We start from the raw sequence: 7568 nt of genomic DNA, 5'->3' as shown, positions 1-7568 counted from the left end.
ACCTTGATGTTGTCCAGGCAGACCATCAGTGCATGTGAATAGCCACAAGCAGCTTTTGCTGCTGGCTCCCTTGCACTCAGCAGCAGCATGCCTTTCTTGGCAAGTACTGCTGCATTTATGACAGCAGAAGGCAACTTCTGTCATATTGGGCGCATAGTATTGGGCTGTTGGTGATTCACGCAACTGCCATATTTTACTCGATGGTTCACACGGAGTAGCCAACAAAACTTAGGCCCAAACCCTAACCAATTTTGCAACACTGATATAGCTGTAACAATGGGGCATGTGCTGCATCCTGCAGTTGGGTGGCAGTCATGGAGGCCACCTCAAGGTAAAGGAAGGTTTGTTCCCTTACCTCAGAGCTGCATTGCCCTTACTGTGGTACTGGAAAGTTGGTTAGGATTGTTTTTGCTGTGACAAATCAGGAATTTGTGGCATGGCTTATCTGCCATGCAAGTGGCAGTTGGGTTCCTCTCCCTTTTATCATGCTAAAATTCTTGTCATTGGGAGAAAGAAAACAAGAGGTGGATTTTTCTGAGGATGAGCAATGAACAAAATTTGAATCTTCTTAACAAGCAATGGAAAAAATAAGAACTTAACAGGAGAGGACTTCAAAGTACAAATTTTCCCTTTGGAAAATACTATCCTAGGATGAAGGTATAATATAGCAGCTGCACTGAGAAGACTTCCCTGAATGTTCCATCAGTGGCAGCAACTGTTACCCTGCACATGCCTGATCTTGTCTGATCTCGGAAGCTAAGCAGGGTCAGGCCTGGTTAGTACTTGGATGGGAGACCGCCTGGGAATACCGGGTGCTGTAGGCTTATACCATAGTCTTTCGAGACTGAAGGTTGCCAACCATGAACACACTAGGTGGTCAAAGACTCCTCTGAGAAGCTGTAAAATATTATTATAAAGTTAACAAATGCAACTGTTTGAGGAGAAAATGGTGACATTTAATGTGGTGACTCAATCCGAATGAATAAGCAATGCTGACGGTAAATAATAGATGCATCGGTATATCCATGTGCTTGTTTGTGGTCTGGGAGAGACTATCTACAATGCTGAGTTGGAATTCAGGTGCATCTAGAGAGTGGGGTGGGAATAAGGGGAGATTGTGCCAGGGCAGTTCAAATTGGCCATAATGGTGGGAAGGGGGAATCAAGAAGGAAAGCAGTACTTGGGATTGCCGAGCAGGATTGATTTCCCCACCCCATCAGCCATTCCCAGCCTTGCAATAATCACTTGCTTTGCAGAGGACCGCTCTCCAATTAATAGAAAAGTGAGAAAAGCAAGGTAGGTTTTAATCAGTCAAAGTGATTTAATAGTGGGTGACAGAACTTTCCGCTGGCTCTAATTTTATGCTGCATCTTGGAAATGGTTGTTGCCAGGAATGGATCACTCAAATCCCTCCAGAAGCATCACATTAATCACTTTCCTTCCTTTCTACTTCCCTTTCCAAAATAAAAATAAAAGTGACTTGCAGGTAATGCAGGCAGTGGGACTGAATATTTTATTAAAGCTGGAAATTAAACTCCGTTCCCGCTTTCCTCCCAAATCAGCCCCCTTCGCGGCAGAGACGATTAGCTCGGCTGTGTCTCCCAGTGTTATCCGCTGTGCTGAACTTACAAAGGCTTTATCACCAAGGTGCAGCATTAAGCAATCTGAAAGGGATCCAAAGCACCTGGAGCCACATCACCCAGGCACACAAAGCACACGCAGCAGGAACACCCAAAGGGATCTGACAAGGAGCGGCTGGATGAGATTATGCAAAATGTCTCCGCTGACCAAAAATCACAGAGCAAAGCTGAAGCAAATGCAACGTGTCATTTCAGAGCAGTCCTTGATGCAATCTTAGGGATTAAGAGTCCAGGCAGCACCGGCCATGTGTAATGAGAACTGACTTCACACATGCATGTGTATCCACACACCCAAATACTAGCAGGCCACCACAATGCAGCTACTTTAGGCATGTGAAAACAAAGCCTTATATGTGTTATTTTAATGGAATATTCCTTGTCCTCCTTTCTCCAGTTAGAACATCTTTTTTTTTTTTTAGCCCAGAGGCTCTGAATAGATTAAAATATACAGAAAGCATGTAAAGTAGTCATGATAGCATTAATAAAGACAGTAAAATAACTGCTGCATAAAACCCCAGCAGCAGGTTCCAGACTGAAGCTGCTCACCAAATTAAAAGTTAAGTGTCTCTGAAAAATGCTTAACCCGTTTCTGCCTGGCCCACAGATGTACACATTTGGTCCTTGTTGCATATATACAACATTGGGCAGAAATGGCTTAAGCTGAGGTGTTGGTATACCTCCCTGAGAGTTCTGGGACAGCCAAATCACTGAACTTTTGGGCATCCAACTACAGTACAAGGAGGAGGGAGGGTGCATATAGCACTTTATGTTCCTGCATTGGGGTGGAACATCCTAACAACCACAAATGTGGAGTTTCACATTAGGGGACATCCACTAAAACTGAATGTCAGGGAAGTTACAACAGACCAAAGAAAATATTTCTTTACCCATTTCTTTAATCTGTGGAACTCCTTGCCACAGGATGTGGTGGTGGCACCTGGCCCGGTTTACATATAAAAGGGGGTTCAACAGATTTATGGAGGAAACATTCATCACAGGTTACAAGCCATGATGGGTATGTGCAACCTCCTGGTTTTAACAGGAGGGTACCTCAGAATGCCAGCTGCAAGGGAATGGCAACAGGAATCAGGTGTCTTGTTTTGTGTACACCCTGGGGCATCTGCTGGGCCACTGTGAGATATAGGAAGCTGAACTAGATGGGCCTGTGGCCTGTCCAGCTGGGCTCTTCTTATTATGTTCAGTCCTACTAGTAGTAGTACTAGAACCTTGTGATTAGGGCAGTTTGGATAGTCCACCCTCCCCATGTGAATGGAGAGCAAAGTGGCATGTGTGGGGTGGGAGAAATATGTGTATCCTTGGTTCTAATCACATGGTGGACAGGCCTGCATTTTTTTCCCATGTGATGGTAGATACTGGATTTAGAATATGGGGACATTCCTGCTTCAAAGTATTGAGAGAAGCATCATTTCTTTTTAATGTTTCCCCATTCAATATAAAATAATGGGGAAAATAAAACAACTTTCACTGCATGCTGAAAACTGGCACATCAAAGATAAAAGTTCAGCCAATCACCCCCTGATGTGCTCACTGAAAACCTGACACCTCATCTGCAATGGTGCAGTCGGAATTCGACACCTCAGCCTCTCTGCCTAACATGTGCAGATACACTCTGAAATGCTGTTTTCTAAGCCACCAGAGTGGAGCAGATGGGTAGAATGATCTAACTTTGCTCCTCCTCCATAATGAGATATTCCATTTCAGCACTACAGCAACCAGTTGCCTGGAAGCCAACAGTCAATTGCAGTTTATGCTTTGATCAGTTTAGAATCCGTTTCTGAGTCCAACAAAACTTAAAAGGTCTTCACAAGAAATAAGCCGCTCTTGTTATATGAAGAATCATTGTGCCCAGCTTTCCATCCCACATGGCAAACGGCTGATTTGCGCCCCCCCCCCTTCACAACAAAATACTGCTTGCATTCCCTGCACAATGAAAGTTATGTATGTATGTTGTTGTCCAGAACCTTATTTCTTGCTTAATAGGTCTGGTTTTTGGTTCTTTTTTTGTGCCTTTCTTTGAAGAATCCACTTTGCAGAATTTCTTTTGTATTGCATCCTCTTAGCTTTTCCTTCTGTTTTTGGTTCATTGAATTATCCTCAAATGGCCATCTCGGATCATAAATCTCACTCATGCTAAACAAAATTCTTCTGGGCTTTTCTTGCACGCCACATATTACTCTTTTGACAGCTTCTTGCAGAATTAGTCTTAGTACCTTCCCAGAGACACATTGTAAATAATTACATTTGACAATTTTACCTAGGAACAGTAGGGTAGCTAGAGGGGATGCAAAGCACTAAGTTTTGCAGGGAGCCTCACTGCAATATGCAAGAGGCCCCTTCCCCTGCCCTTTGGAGCCATTCTGGGCCCCTAAAGCAAAACTGAGGCAGAGCCTGGAATGCTGCGTAGTGAGGCTCCCTGCAAAACATAGTCTTTTGTATCGGCTTTACCTACACCACTACCTAGGAACACTCAAAATGGAGAAAGGCACAAACTACAAATGCAAAACCCCTGCTAATTGGGTAAGAGGCACTTTTTAAAGTGGGTGCTCCTTTTTTTAGCAGGGGGAGAGTAACTGGCCCACCTCACCCCAGCACTGTCAGTTCTAGTGGCTGTCTGCTGGTATTCATTTGCATCTTTTTAGATTGTGAGCCCTTTTGGGACAGGGAGCCATTTAGTTATTTGATTTTTCTCTGTAAACCGCTTTGTGAATTTTTAGTTGAAAAGCGGTATATAAATACTGTTAATAATAATATATATTGGCAACCTTCAGTCTCGAAAGACTATGGTATCGCGCTCTGAAAGGTGGTTCTGGCACAGCGTCTAGTGTGGCTAAAAAGGCCAATCCGGGAGTGACAATCTCTTCCACACCAGGAGCAACTGCAGTCTGTCCCTGGTCTGTCTCCCTGGCTATGGGCCTTCCTTCTTTGCCTCTTTGCCTCAGACTGTTGGCCAAGTGTCTCTTCAAACTGGGAAAGGCCATGCTGCACAGCCTGCCTCCAAGCAGGCTGCTCAGAGGCCAGGGTTTCCCACTTGTTGAGGTCCATTCCTAAGCCCTTCAGATCCCTCTTGCAGATGTCCTTGTATCGCAGCTGTGGTTTACCTGTAGGGCGCTTTCCTTGCACGAGTTCTCCATAGAGGAGATCCTTTGGGATCCGGCCATCATCCATTCTCACGACATGACCGAGCCAACGCAGGCGTCTGTTAATAATAATAATAATAATAATAATAATAATAATAATAATAATAAAAAAACATACTGAGTATTTGTGGAGTGAATACGTCAGTGGAGTGGTAAGTGTGGGTACAAGCAGAAGTAGTTGTTTCCCCGACAACCTCATATGTGTCTTTTCCATGAGCCTTGGGTCCCTTTACAGTCCACCACCCATCACGTTGATCTGCGGCATCACACTGCAACAGGTTCCAGGTATGTTATTTGAACTTGACTTTAAAGATGCACGATATTGATACAATACAGTGTGGCACAACAAGGTTTGTGTCCCAGAATGCATTACAGGATTAAATAATAGGAGACAGCAGGCCGAGCACGGTATGAATTACTCAAAGAGAACGAGGCAAAGGCACTCAACAGAGGATAAATTAAAGTATTCAGTCATATCAATGGGAACACAGGGAGGAGCGGAGAGGAAGAGCTGGAGATGGAGGCACTGAATGAAAAGGTGGGGGGAGGAAAAGTCACAGAAGAGCTTTTGAAAACACTGCTTGCCAAGAAGCAAATACTTCTATAGAGTATATGCACACATGTGCAGGGTGGGATGGAGAAGCATTAATATTGGAATGGATAATATTATTTCAATGAACAAAGAAGTTCCGTTTGTGTGAGGGTGAAGGGAATTTTCTCTACCATCTGCAGCCATCTGTAGGAGGCCCCCAAGAACACATTTGGTAGGCACCAGGGGTAGAAGAGAAAACTGCCCCATCCTCATGTTTGAACGGTACTTCTGATTGTGGAAGAACTCGCTGGGCTCCAAGCCATTATTCTCTCTGTAAATAGTACTATTCATAAACCAGCATACCCGACAAACCTATGTGTGTCTACTCAGAAGTCTGTGCCATTGTGTTCAATGGAGCTTACTCCCAAGAAATTGGAAATAGGATGGAAGCGTTACTGCTTTACAGGGTAACATAAGGAAAGGGAAAAGCAAAAAGGAATATTCCTGCTCCCGAGGACTTAATTTGAATGTTCGCCATTGATAGGGTATAGGAAAAAAAGATAGGAAGTGAGGCAAAGGTAAGAAGGAACAAATGAAAGTTAACATAGAGTACAAGCCTAACCAACTTTCCAGCACTGGCAGAGCTGTGCCAGTGGGGCATGTGCTGCATCCTGCATTTGAGGGGGCAGTCATGGAGGCCTCCTCAAGGTAATGTTTGTTCCCTTACTTTGGAGTTGCATTGCCCTTATGTCAGTGCTGGAAAGTGGGTTAGGTCTGCGGCCTTTGTTACATATATATAGGCTTAGATTTTGAGATATGGTGGCACAATATATGTCTTGAGACCCAGTCCTATCCAACTTTCCAGCCCTGATGCAGCTGCAATTCAACTTCAAGGTAAGGGAACAAACATTCCCTTACCCCGAGAAGGCCTCCATGACTGCTTCCCCACTGCAGGATCCTACCAGCATGGCTGCAGTAGTGCTGGCAAGTTGGATAGTATTGGGCCTTTGTAAGGAATTTCAAACACACGTGCTGTAATAAGAAATGATGCAAATTCAGCCACATTGGTCCCAGGTATGAAAGATGGAAAAGTAACCCTGAATATTTCTCCCGCTGCTGCAGGAAGCTACGCTGGTCTGCTCTGACTTTCTAAAAAGGAAGAGGCAACCCTGGATATCCTAATGTGTGTAGCCCAATTTTAGTGTTAATGCTTCACATTCATTTTCCAATTGAAATACCTTCCCTATGTCTTTGAAGTGCATGATCAAAAGGTGTTACTGGGCTCCGTGGTTCTTTGCAAAGCAACTGATTTGAAAACAATGCTCCTTCATGTACTTTGACAAATAATACACTTAGATACAAATGTTTCTAAGGCAGCCAGACTTAGAAAAAGACATTAAAAGCAACATGTTTCTGAATGCAGTTGTCCCTGGCATTCCTTATTAAGGATCAGGATGCACACAGAAGATTTAACTGAAGAGTGATCTAATCAGGTTCATCAACTAACCACAAGACCATTAGTGAGTAGTGGGCTGGAGTGGATTAATCATGATCCTAAAACAGATTTTCCCAAAATTTTTGGTACCATGAACCACCTCATCCTCTGTAATCAGTTGCAACACAATGCTCCCTGTAGCGCTAAAATGCTTTATTGGGAGCCACCAGAGGCTACTTTCAGGTTGCGCTGGGCCCATGAACTAGATGCCCCATGGAAGCAACTGGAAATGACTTGCCTTTTGAATAAGCAAACCAGAAGTTTCAAATGCAAACTGGAAGTCACTTCCAGTTATTTCCGAGGGGCATTCCAGGGCCTATGTAGGCCAATGGAGTGGGTTATGGGCCTGATGAGACCTAGAAACAGCCTCTCGGTTAGTACATGTCCTAGCAGCAACCCTGTCAAGTGAGTAAGTACTAACATTATCTTCATGTTAGTACTTACTCACTTGACAGGGTTGCTGCAAGGACATTGCACCAATATCTCAGCTGGAGTCTGAGAGGAAGTGGTTTGCCTAAGATTACCCTGTGTGTTCATAAAAGAGGTAAGGCCAGGGATGTTCTGATTCACAACTCCATCTCTCAGCTGTACATACAGGTAGATAGCAGAAAGACAGATGAGCATAAACTGAACTTTCTTTCACTGCTCCAAGTCTAAATACAGTTCAAGCAAATTGGCCCCATACATTAATGCCCCAATCCTATCCCCAGTAATCTACACCAGGGGTCTCCAAACCCCGGCAC

At 44.1% G+C, this 7568-nt stretch overlaps 1 pseudogene; it reads left to right on the top strand.

Annotated features, from left to right (window-relative positions):
* The first annotated feature begins 707 nt into the window (after positions 1 to 707).
* Positions 708 to 824, top strand: LOC136646138 (5S ribosomal RNA; annotated as a pseudogene).
* Positions 825 to 7568: the final 6744 nt, after the last annotated feature.

Source organism: Tiliqua scincoides, chromosome 3, assembly GCF_035046505.1.
Source record: "Tiliqua scincoides isolate rTilSci1 chromosome 3, rTilSci1.hap2, whole genome shotgun sequence".
Lineage (NCBI taxonomy): Eukaryota > Metazoa > Chordata > Lepidosauria > Squamata > Scincidae > Tiliqua > Tiliqua scincoides.
This window is presented reverse-complemented; position numbering and strand designations above follow the sequence as displayed.